We start from the raw sequence: 12,964 nt of genomic DNA on the forward strand, positions 1-12,964 counted from the left end.
GCAAAGGTAGCGTTCCATGAGTGTCATCGACGGAAGCACTGCATATGCGGTTGAGGAGATGCATAACAACCATACAGGGCAATCTGTGGGGGCGTGGTTAACTAGCCATGTGAGAGGCTGGGCTGCTCCGGAGCTCCCGCAAATCTGATACTCATCCTGAGACAGCCCGCTGTCAAAGCCAAGTTTTATTCATCCCAAAAGAAGGAACACTGGGAAAGCAGGCAGCACGTGATGGTCGAGGCTGGAACCTTAAACGTGTAAAGCAAAGGAAGATATCTGCTGAAAACTGAAGTGTGCAACTTCAGAGGACGCCTGGACAAAATGGCAGCCCTGGCTAACCAAGGGCTCGGATGACCGTACACTGCTAGTGAGAAGCGGCGAAGCCCCTGGTAGGTAACCAGGAAATCCGACACTGGAAAGGGCCCAGCAGAAGTGTCATGAGCACTACTCCCGAGGAGCCACGACTGGCCCAGCGCCCCCGGAAGCAGACCCTTCTTCCACATCTCCGGACCCAGCAGACCCCTACAGGGGCCCTTTGGACCGTGTCCTGGCGCCTTTGGCGCCAGGCTCATAAAGGACTTCAGTCCCGACGCCATAGGCGCCGGGCTCATATTGATAAACAGTGTAATAATGCTTGGGTGGACTTACCTGAGGCAGACCATGCTGCATACTTACCCAGAACAATCCAGTCTGGCTGAAGTCCCCAGCCATCAGGGCTGGGAGGAACTATTTCCTCTATTCAGGAACTCTTTTCTTACCTGGGTGGGGCCGGTGGAAGAACACACACCTGAAGCACTTCTCTGCTATTTACACCACGCCCGATGGAATACACGTGCTTCGCGTTATTCTGCATCAGCAGCAGGACGCTCACCGAGTCGGCTCCTGCATCCTGGCTCCTGACACGCCCGCCAGCACCAGGAACACCTGCAAACAGACAAAAAAAGAGAAGGCGAGCATTAGAAATTACTTAACGGAATCCGGCCTCAGCAATCCTACCTCTGACGATCCTGCAAAGGAAAGGTACAAGATTAGCAGCGCTCTCAAACGCTCGCAGCCGCGTGGCCTCGCCGAACTCCACCGCGGCCACGACGCCGGCAGCATCTCGGCACCTGAAAAAACAGAAAAAGACAGTCATTAGAAGTAAGCAGTCGCTTTTCTTTCACTAACCTTCCTCCACCGCGGCTACAACGCCAGCTACATCCCAGCACCTGCATAAGAGGAATACATGGTGAGCACTAACTAAGCACGGAGAACAAATACTCACCAAGAGACTTACCAGCTTTAGGTTTCTGGGCCCCGGCTCCTGTGGAGAAAAGACACTCATACTTACGGCTACCGTAGGAGAAACGAAGGACAGTGTCCGCAACTATTTCCCATCTAGTGACGTAACTGGATTCTACGCACCCCTGCACCTGAAGCAGGATGGAGAGCTCATCTTTACAATACCTAAGGTGAGAGCTCGCAGAAACCAAGTTGGGGGTCAAGAAGAGTGAGAAACGGGAGATTGGTGGGAACACATATCCACCCCAGCTGGTAATCAATCCCCTTTCTTCCACCTGCAGAAAACTTACTCTACAAGCCAGGCAATCCAAATTCGGAGGCCCCGTCCAGAGCATCTTCCGGGCCCTGCGCCTCACGATAGAAGAAACGGTAGCAGTCCAGTTCGGGTCAGCGTCTCTGTGGGAATCAGGTGAGCGTTACAAAAAGAGCCCAGACGCACACTGAAGCAAGCACTTGCTAGACGTGAACATGCGCCGGTCCCGGTTTGCACACAGGGTGGAATCAAGAGCGTACACACACAGAAGCGGCCTTGGGCCCCGGCGCATGGATGCGCAGCACGAACTATCTGACAACGTTAGAGGCTGTGCACGCGCGGACTGGCACCCATTACATGGCGTGATCGCATTGCCCCTGCGGAGACCCTCATCGAGGAGGACTATTCCGAGCGAAATGGATGTCAGCTGGACCTGTTAAGGCAGCTGTAACACCCCGGACCCAGGACAATACAGTGAGTAGCCCCCAATCAGAACCTAGCACTGGGCAGGAGGGCGTAAGCACAAACATTGGTCACCTTGGCACGACCATTTCGAACTGCAACGCAATAACCCACCTCGGAGGAATCAGGTTGGTCGCAGGTGGAAACACAAGAACCCACCTCTGTGGAATCAGGTTGGCCGCAGGTGTAAACACAAGAACCCACCTCTGACGAATCAAGTTGGCTGCAGGTGGATCATGCGAGTAGAAAATGTCAGATTCATCTACAAAGATTACACCAAGAGGCTAACACGCCTCCATCCAGGGAAAACTACTAAACACATGACCAAAAAATCAAATGGCTCTAGAACCCACCCCGAGTATCAAGTGAAAGGTTTCACAACAGGGAGTTGTTTTGTCAAGAAAAGCGGATTAAGAGCCATAGCATCAGTAAAAATCACCCTGTGAGCAAACGCGGGTGCCAGTGCTAAACCTGGTCAGGTTGGACATCAATGAAAGGCACATAAGCGCACACCTCCTCACCTCACATGGAAAGGACCAGAGAAAGCAGGCAGAACCTGCTCCAAAAGACAAGCAAATAATGAACAAGTCACAGCTCACACGCTTAAAGGTTAAGCAATTCACAATCGAGGACTTCAACCAACACACCACAAACAGTGGAGGAGGCCAGGAACAAAGAGAGGAGTGCTCAGGCAGAGACATCCCCAGCACGTGTTGATCAGCAGATACTAGAGGCCATCGCAGATTTGAAAAAGACATGGGAAACAAAACTGGAGGCTGCAATGACCACACTGAAAGCGTCTTTAAAAATATGCAGTACAAGTGGACATTAACCTACTAAGGCCGGATGTAAGGACAATTGTGGAACGAACAAGCGAGCTGGAGAAAAGTGAAACCGAACACAGCTACCAGCGCATCGCATGCCTCGAAGATCCACGCATTGCGACAAGTGACCAACCTGGAGAACAGAGCTGAGGAAGCCGAAGGACGCGCACAGAGAAACAGTGTACGTATGGTGGGACTCCCGGAGGGGCAGGAAGGATTGAACCCCACGGAGTATATTGAGGCCATGCTGTTGCAAGTTATAGGAGGGGCACTCACCCAATGATTTGCGGTGGAAAGGGCGCATAGGGCTCTGACAAGAAGGGCCCCCCCCCGGCACACCCTCCCAAGACCGATCATTGCCAAGATACTAAACTATCGCGACAGAGAAAAGATTCTGGAACGCTTCCGCAAAGGAGGTACAATACAAAGGGCTTCCGCGTCTATCACCGCATACCCGGACTACACACTCCAGGTGCAGAGACAGCGACTGAACTTTGGAGCAGTGAAGAGGAGACTGCGCGATGCGGGCTCCAAATACATGTTTGTTTTAATATTTGTAGTGCGCACCAGACCCAGGGGTATCGGGGCGCAGAAAGGCAAAACAAATATTCCCAGCTTGGTTACATTGCTATACATTAACAATAATATACAATAAGAAAATACAGGAAATAAAGTAAGGCGGCTTAATATACAATGAGGAGTTTACATATACGTACAGAGGGACATATATACTGTTAATTATATAATATATACAGAGCGTGAGGGTCATATGTACAGGGTTCAGGGTGGAATGTTAATGTAACACGTGTAATCAAGGCTAGGTAATGTGCTGTGAGTTAACTGGTGAGAGGCATGGTGGGTTTGGAAAGTTAGATGTCACTTTCCTTCATCCATTGGATGTAGTTGCGCCTGAAGAGTAGGTTAAGGTTGGGTGGCTCTTAAGGAGGACGGGAGGTAGTTCCAGTGTTGTGCAGCTTGTACTTGAAAGCTTGTGCCTCTGGTTTTAGAGTGTTTGTATCTGGGCACTACAAGGGTGTTGGAATTGGATGTTCTAGTGAGTTGGTTGGAGGAAAATCTGATGAATCTGTCGGTGAGGTAGCATGGAGCACTGTTATTGAGGCATTTGTGGGTAAGTGATGCAACTTTTAGAGCGATTATTTATTTATTTATTTATTTTTTTTGTCTTTGGTTGAAAGCCAGTTGTGAGCTCTTCTTAAGTTGGATATGAGGGCGTTAGAATAATCTAACTTGGATAAGATCAGGGCTCTGGCAAGGGTCGTACAGCTGTTGGAAGAGAGGAAGGGTTTAGCTGCTCTGACTAGTTTACACGTGTAGGAAGTAGAAGAGGCCAGGGAGCCAACCTGTTTTTTGAAGGAGAGGGTGGAATCTAAGTAGAAGCCTAGCATTTTTACTTCCTTGGCTACCTCAATGGTATTTCTGTCGCTAGAGAAGCTAGAGTAAATGTGGCCAAACTTGTTAATGTTAGGGGTAGTGCCAAGGATGATGAGCTCAGTCTTGTCATCATTCAGGCATAGACCATGTGAGGCCATCCATGCCTGAATGATGAGGTACACCCTGTTCACCAAGGACAAATCCTTGTAATCTCCCGTCAGCGGTATGAGGATCTGGGTATCATCTGCATAGTTAGTGTAGGTGATATCCAGACCGTCGAGATCGTCAAAGGGGCTTCGTGAAGATGGTGTACAGGGTGGGAGAGACACAGGAACCCTGAGAGACGCCGCAGGTAATGGAAATGGGGCCAGCCTTGTGATGTACCCGGCAAAGCTGAAGGTGGTCCTTAGGAACCAAGCATTTTATTTTGAGACCCCAGAAGAAGCGACGGAGTGGCTGGACGCACGGAACTGTCCGACGGGAGCAGATGATCAGAAGGAGAGCAGTATGGAGTAATGTGAAAATGGTTCCAGAAGCTGAGGCGCTGTATAAACTGTGACATTGGGACTTGATTATAGAGTTAGAATGCAAGGCAACGACGGGCAGAGTTGTAACAGCAAAAAGTGGGAGATAAAGAGAACCCGAATTCATACCCCATTAGATAGGTTAGTCGGGTTACCGATGGTGCGGTAACCCCCTGCTGGGCTCCTAGCACCGGTGTAGCCAGGAGATGCCCGAGATCCAGGGATGTAGCTGGGCAACAGCTGGGACGGGATGGGAGGCGGGAGGGAGGGGAGTTTGCAATGGAATTAGTTGGGGAACGAGCTTACACACCATGCGCTATTGCGCGTGACACGAATGATGAGAAGGGATAGAGGTGTGATAAGGTACGGCTGAAAATGGGAGACCTCAAGATAATGACCTGGAATGTTAGAGGGCTCAATAGTTATTAATTTTTTTTTAATTGAAATGTTATTGTTTTTTAAACATCAGGACTGAGCATACAGGTGGGTGCATGTTATACTCGCATGGTTACGTTAAGAAACAAATTTGTTCCACCTGAACAACATTTTAACATCAAATACTTGTCTCAACCTAATGGCAGGACGTTTCAAACCCTTATGTCCCCCTATCCCCCTTAACAGTGCTCATTAGTCTTCCAGTTCCTTGGCGTTTGTTGTGGCAATTTGTAGTGGGCGACGTGACGTTAATCACTGATCGTCATTTGAGTTGAGGATTATTGAGTTTAAGTTTGTGACAGGCATGTTGAACTGGCGGCGTGTCATGGGATGCTCAGTTCGTGCTAAGGCAGAGTATTTTCTAACTCCCTTGGTGCGTCGGGTTGTTTGCAGCTGAACCAGCAATGTAGTGACTGGCGAAGTCGCACCAGGCCTCTTCGTGTCGTGCAGCCTTGTCGTGGAGGGCTGCCGTAATTCTTTCCATTGTGTAGATGTTTGTTGCGATCTGTATCCAGTCTTTTTTAACTGGAAGGTGTGGAGATTTCCATTTGATGACCAGGCCCGCTCTCGCCGCCAATAGCAGGGGGGATGCCAATCGTTTAACTCTAGTCAGTTCATCGTCCTCCTCTTTGAGACCAAAGTGGATGAGAAGGGGGGGATGGTACCCTTTCTATGCCATCTAACTGCTTGATCCATCCCAGGACTTCTTGCCAGTAGATGTAAACCTTTGGGCAGTCCCACCACATGTGCCAGTAGTCGGCTTCCATGCCGCATTGTCGCCAGCACCCCTGCTGGAGGTATGGAACATTTTGGAAAGCCTGCATGGGTCATACTGTCATCTGTGGAGTAGCTTTATTGCATGCAGCTTGTACTGGGCTGCAATTGATATTCTGGATGGTGTTTTGCAAATTCTGTCCCAAGCCTGCTGATCAAATTCTCTGCCGAAATCTTTTTTCCATCTCTCTTTAAGGCGGGGACTTGAGGTTTGTTCCTTACATATCAGAGCGCTGTACATGCGTGCTATCAGAACTCTGTGTTGGTCGTGTCCAGAATTGTCTCGAAAGGCGTGAGCCCTCTCTGCGTTTTGGCCTTCCACTCCCTCTTGGATAATACACCTTTCAATCGCAGGTACAGGAGAATCGGAATCGGGTGTAGTTGAAGAACTTCCTCTAGTTCTGTAACTGATATGAATTTTCTGTTTCTCCACAACTGGCCGACTCTCAAGTCCAGCATCGAACCAGGCTTGATATCTGGCGTGTTCAGGGATTTCCTCTGTGATCCCCTGGGACCAGAGATGGCTCAGAGGAGGCGGCCATGTGGTAACTCCAGACATTCCTTTCCCTTCCTTCCATATGTTGCACAATGTCCCCAGTATTGGGTGGTTGCGCAGTCTTCTTATAAGTTTGGGTCTGGGGACCCATGGCCATTTTGCGAGAGTAGCGGGGGTGAGATTATCATTGTCCAACTGAACCCATTGCAGGTCCTTTCTGTCACGCAGGTGTGGGATCAGGATTCTGAGTTGTCGTCTGGTAATATCGCTCTATATCCGGAAGGCCCACTCCTCCCTGCTCCTTCGGTAGTATCAGGGTTTCATAGGGTATCCTGGGTTTCTTTCCTTTCCATAGGAATTCTGATATGACCTTCTTAACTTGTTTGAATAATTGGTCCGGGATTGTGATGGGCAGGACCTGGAAGGGGTATAGGAAGCGTGGGGGGCTCACCATCTTAATAGCATTTAGACGTCCCATCCAGGAGATTTTAAGTGATTTCCATTTTGTGAGATCTGCTTTAAGGATGTCGGAGTTGGGGAAAGTTTGCTTCGTACAGGTATTCGAGATCTCTTGTTAGATCCCCAAGTATCTCAGTGTTGTGTCTCCAATGATTAGCCCTAGGTGCTCGATTTCTATTTGCTGGTCTGGGGAGGGTTCGTGGAGCGGGAAGAGGATAGATTTGGTTCTGCTTATTTTGAAGCCTGAGAGTGCGCTATATTCTTCTATCGGGCGGATCGCTTGGGGGGGATTGTTGACATCGGGTTTATTACATGGAGCAGGATGTCGTCTGTGTACAGGGCCAGCTTATACTCTCTGCTGTTTACTCGCATCCCCTCTACACCGGCGTCTGCTCGAAGCATTTGGGCAAGCGGTTCCAGCGATAGCGCGAAGAGTATTTGCCAAGAGGGGACAACCTTGTCTTGTCCCTCTACTGAGGGGGAACCAGCAGGAGTATTAATAGTTATTTTAAAGAGGAACATGATTATGATGTACTTGAGGAGGCAGAAGGTAGATACAGCTCTGCTACAAGAAACCCACCCCACAAAGGACAAACAGGAGGTGATACAGGGAAAATGGAAGGGGACCACAATTGGGGCAACATATTCGGCATTCGCTAGGGCGGGAACTACCTGGATTGCCCCGCATGTACCTTTTCAGCTAATACAGTCCACAGCGGACTCAGACGGGAGGATAGTGGCGATTAGGGGGTTGATCGAAAATAAAGAGGTGTGCATTATCAATACATATGCCCCCAACCAAGATACTGTGGCCTATTTAAAGACCCTGTATGGCAAAGTCTGCCCGTACCTGGGAGGAGTAGTCCTATGGAGAGGTAACTTTAGCTGTACGTTGGACTCCAGGATGGATAGATCGGATGAGAAGCAAAGCAAACCCACCCAGCTGCCAAAACCTTGAGACACCTGATGGGTGAATTTCAACTAGAAGATATGTGGAGATTGCTCCACCCACAAGACACATTACTTGCGCTATGCGGCACCACAAAACTTGTACACAAGGCTAGATTACATGTTTGTTTCTGCTGAGATGACTGTAGAGATGGTGCTGTCAGAATACAAAGCGAGGGTCCCCATTGATCATATCATGGCAACATCTGCCCCCCCAGAGCAAAGATCCCCACATGGCGGCTTATAGCTGAGGCACTGAAAGACCGTGTTCATAGAGGACCCAAGGTAGGACCTTATAGAATCTTTAGAAAAGAACACCGGAAGCGTAGACTCGGCAGGCACTCTGTGGGAGGCTTTTAAGGTGGTGACGAGGGGGTCCGCTATAGCAAAATCCAAAGGGCTCCAGGGTGGAATAATCTAGGAACTACAAAAAGCCGAAGCGGAACTAGAAGCGATCATCATGAATAAGGGAGATAGCTCCCCAGACCCCGCCGAAGCTATACATAAATTATAGCAGGGGTGTGGGGGGCACTGGGAGAGGCTGTGTAACTTAAACTATAAGAAGTATACGGAAAGGCAACATGCGGTTGGGGAAAAGCCAGGAAGATTGCTGGCATGGTTATATAGAAAGGAGTCGCCCAGACTAGCCATCAGAGCAATAAACGGGAAGAATGGTCAAATACTAGACACCCAAAAGGGAGTGAATAACGGGTTCCTTGCATTCTACCAGCAATTGTATGGAGACGGGGAAGGTGGGGGGGGGAAATTGAGTGAGATAGTGGAAACACTAGAGGATATAGGCATGCAGAAGAGAGGGAACCTAGATGCCCCAATCACATTGGAAGAACTTGGAGCAGTAGTTGAGCAGCTACCCTCCTGCAAGGCCCAGGGAGCCGACAGACTCCCTAATGAGTTTTTTTTTTTAACCATTTTTATTTTTCAATAGAGGCATAATCAATAACAGCATATAATCGTTAAACTTTTGTTAACACAATGCATAAAACCAAATTTTCATTCAGGGTTAATGTCATCCGTTGTTGTGTAAGTTGCCTCCGATTTTCAAACTATAAATTATTATTCCACCACCCTCCCCACTGCCCTTTTTTTTAAATTTTTAAAAAACTATTTTATTTCCTTGCAAAGGTAAGGACATTTTACTTTCAACAAATGTACAAGAGTATAACGTTTGCCAATATGAGTCTGCGTCATAACTTCGTTGTCTGCTGCTATAGAACAAGAATTAATCGATTAAAACTGGGAAATTTCTAAGTTTCTACCTCACCCCCCCACCCAGTTCCTTTATCTCTAGGTTCCAGAGTCTTTTCTTTTGACCTTTCCGCTAAAACGACCCCATATGAGGATCCCATTTCTTTTGTGTTCCTGGCTGTCAGGAGGTATAAACGTTTTTGAGAATCCGAGGTTTGAGGAAATAGGCTTCTCTTTCTTCGACTCAAATGGGACATGTCCACTACTTTCCCTAATTTAAGGCACACCAAACTGGCTTATTTGTACCGCCAGACAATGGACAGGTCATTCATCCATGCCGCCAAAAATAGAGAGCTTCACTTGCCTGCACACATACCAGTCCAATACAGCAGAATTCAGACAAGCATTTCAGTATTATAGATGGTCTTTTCCTTCTGTTTTCTGGTTTAACCTTTAACTGCAGTTGCCTTTTTCCTTCAAATAATAGGATACTTGCCGCCATGGCCGAATTTAAGCTCTCTACTCCAGGCACAATAGGAATTGTAAGTATTGATCCACCCATCCTTTCTGCCAATAGAAAGGACTCCAGGCTGAAGCCCTGCGTCTCCCCTCCAATGATGATAGCGGTGGGATTCTGTGCCCACTGCTCATCATACCTCTGGACAGCAAGCTCTGGTAGAGAGACTTTGCCCGCAGACTCTTTGTCCTCACTCTCGCTGCTTTCATCGCCAGAAGAGGAATAATCATCAAGATGGGTTGTCTCTTTTCTCTTTCGGTGGGTGGATACCCATTCATAGGTCCCTAGCCTTCCCAGAGGCAATATTCCCTGTGCGAGCACTGCTGAAATCCCCATGTTCAGATGTGCTATCCTGCCTGGAAGCAGTGTTTTTTCTGCAATTGTCAGCCACATAGACTCGAGTGCTTCCCGGAAGGTAATTCGGAAGGACTTCCCACTCAAGGTTGGTGATGACAGGTATGCGGAAGTGAGCGCCCATACCAGCACGGAGAACATTGGGCTCCCATGCATTGACACAACCTTTAGTGAGTAGCACCTTGCTGCAACCGGCCCCAGCAGCAGATCTCAGAACTGTACCAAGGATTCCAGGGTCGCGAACGTTGTCGCAGATGAGGATCAGCGGGAGGGAACACTCTAGCTGTATTGCTGGATAGCTCATTTTGGAGTGATCGGGCCTTGCAAAAATTCTGATCACACCTTGCAGAGTTACAAGTTCCGACCACGTTTTTATGTCTTCAAACTTCACTTTGATGAGATGTACGTGTTTCAGCTTTGCCAGTGGCAGCTCCTTCAGGTGGTTCATTGTGCTGAAGAAGGTTTGCAGCACTGCACTGGATTCCAGGGCATCGGCTATCAGCCTTCGACCCTCCAGGAGAATTTTCCCATGCTTGTCCCGAAACTTCATCGATTTTGCAATCGTAACGACCTTCGCCAATCTCTTGTCATCCGCAAATGCCCTCTCGTAACACAGTCCTTCCAGGGTGGGCTCCGTTTCACTGCTGATCCTGTCAATATGGGTTCCTGTGCCTTCTGGCTCCTGGGGACCCCGATGACCCCTCCCTGCAGAGTTGATAGTCTCTGTCCCACGAGTGCGCTTATTTTCCTGGTCCCTCATAGAAGTCACGGGTGGGCAAGGTGCCTTCAGATTCTGCCTAGTGGTGACTCCTTCCCCTGCGAACAAGACATGTACAGGACGTCTCCGAAGCGCCCTCACTGGACGGCGTGCCTGCACAATACCACAATTCCACAGGTGGCCAAGAAGCACCGCCGACATGTTTCTTGTGAGCGCTGCCATATTGGAAGTCTTTCATGCACTGGCCAGTGTTGTAGGAAATGCAGATCATGTGCATGCACCGCTCAGTGATGACCCGAAATCCAATCCATCTCTCACAACTGCATAGCCTTTGAGCTGCAATGGACAGAAGGTTGACTGTTTCCACAACCCTTTTTGGGGTGCCCAAGCAAAAGGACTCCCGACTCAAGAAGTAATAGCGGACGCTCTAGTGTCCTCCCTAATGAGTTTTACATAATGTATAGGACGGAGGTGCTCCCCCCCCCCCCACCCCCCCTTTACTGGATATGCTGAACGAGGCATGGGAGACAGGGAGATTGACGGAATCCCTCAGAGGCAATCATTGTCCTGCTCCTCAAGCCCAACAAACCTAGCACGGACTGCGGGTCATACAGACCGCTATCCATGCTAAACCAAGATAGCAAGATTCTCACGGCGGTGTTGGCAAACAGATTGAGACAGGTCATGGATAAACTCATACATCCGGACCATACTGGATATGTGCCACATAGAAGCATATCTGACAATCTTAGAAGGCTCCACCGCGTCATAGAACAATCAGAAGGGGATACGCAAGAAATAGCAATTGCCTCACTAGATGCAGTGAAGGCCTTTGACTCAGTCAGATAGCCTTGGCTGATGGTAGCCCTGAAGGAATACGGAATAGGGCCCGGGTATCTAAATTGATGTACAGCTCCCCAGTAGCCAGGGCTAAGACGGGGGCGACTATCTTGGATAAATGGCAGCTCAGTAGGGGCACCAGACAGGGTTGCCCCTGGTACCCAATGCTGTACATCCTCGCATTAGAACCCCAAGCGATAGATTTGAGACAACAATACGAAACGGTGGGAATTCATGCAAAGGGGAGACCACATCTCATATCACTGTACACCGATGATATACTGTTATACCTGAGATATCCAGAGGAGAACCTGCAATATATCTTGGAAGTAATGGAGCGATTTGCGTCGCTCTCTGGGATTGCAGTCAATCCCATGAAATCGAGACTGTTCCCTCTGGGTAGATATATACGGAGATCCCGCAAGAGAACCTACCAATATTGCAGATATCCTGGGAGACTAGAACTTTTAGGTACTTGGGTGTAGACATATACCACAAAGTGGAAGATGAACTTGCAGATAACACAGAGAGGGCCGTAGCAAACTTGGAGAATAGCATGAGCTTCTGGGCAAAGCTCCCCCTGGCCATGGTAGGGAGGGTAGCGCTGTTGAAGATGGTCCCATTGCCCTGGCTATTACCTTTCTTTGTAAATATCCCATTGTGATGGTTGATCTAAAACATGGCGCTGGTGCGCAGTGCATTCTGGGGGAACTCAGAGCCATAATGGATATTTATCCATGCCTCAGTGGAAAGCTACACTTGCTTTGCGAAACAACATGTTTTCCACGTTATTCGCTGCTGGGCTTGGAATGCAGGCCTTCTCAGCCAAGGACACGGCGCTGGGAAAGCTAAGATCTGCAGGAGCCGGCTGGTACCTGATAGTAAAGTTTGTTTTGGTTTGCTATGCCTGCGCCAAGGTTTTGAGATGAGTTATGGAATTGTTTTCCGGGGCGTTTAGGAGAGGGAAGCGCTTTGCCCCTTGAGGTTACTGTCAGTTGACCCAGCTGGCAACCAACGGTCACCCATCAATGCGCAAGCGCATTGCCAGAAGGTTCGAGAAGTTGCCACCCCTTGTTGAGGAGGGCATATATTCGGAAACCCTCAACGGTCAGACAGGATAAGCACAAAGACCTTAGTCGGAGGGGGGACGCTTCGGTGCGCCACTCCTGTGGGCTGTTGTGCTCTCGGCCTGGCTGTTATCGGGGTATTTCATCCGCTTCTGGCGAGATGAAGTTTTGTTAAGTTACGCCCACGGTGATGTATTTCTTTCTTTGACTTCTTTGTTTTCTGTGATCTGTCAATGTGAGTTGTATGAGTTATTTCTATGTACCTGTAAGCTTTGAATAAATAGCCGTAAAGAGCTGATTATCTTCTAAAGTGTGCGTGGCTGTTAATTATTGTGTCTGTTTTTGGGTTGAAGTATTTGCTCTATAATTGCACTGGTGATTTATGGTAGTTCCGTGCACTTTTCAGAGGAGAGC

The 12,964-nt window shown here is 48.8% G+C and overlaps 1 protein-coding gene and 1 pseudogene across 1 annotated transcript in view; one reads left to right on the forward strand and one right to left on the reverse strand.

The window, feature by feature from the left end:
• LOC138528653 (F-box/WD repeat-containing protein 7-like) overlaps positions 1 to 12,964 on the forward strand; it is an 865,213-nt gene that overhangs the window by 27,036 nt on the left and 825,213 nt on the right. The gene's annotated exons all lie outside the window — the stretch shown is intronic.
• Positions 9,489 to 10,947, reverse strand: LOC138528253 (rRNA methyltransferase 3, mitochondrial pseudogene; annotated as a pseudogene).

The sequence above is a fragment of the Ambystoma mexicanum genome, chromosome 7q (genome assembly GCF_040938575.1).
Source record: "Ambystoma mexicanum isolate Mex_15411 chromosome 7q, UKY_AmexF1_1, whole genome shotgun sequence".
Classification (NCBI taxonomy): Eukaryota; Metazoa; Chordata; class Amphibia; order Caudata; family Ambystomatidae; genus Ambystoma; species Ambystoma mexicanum.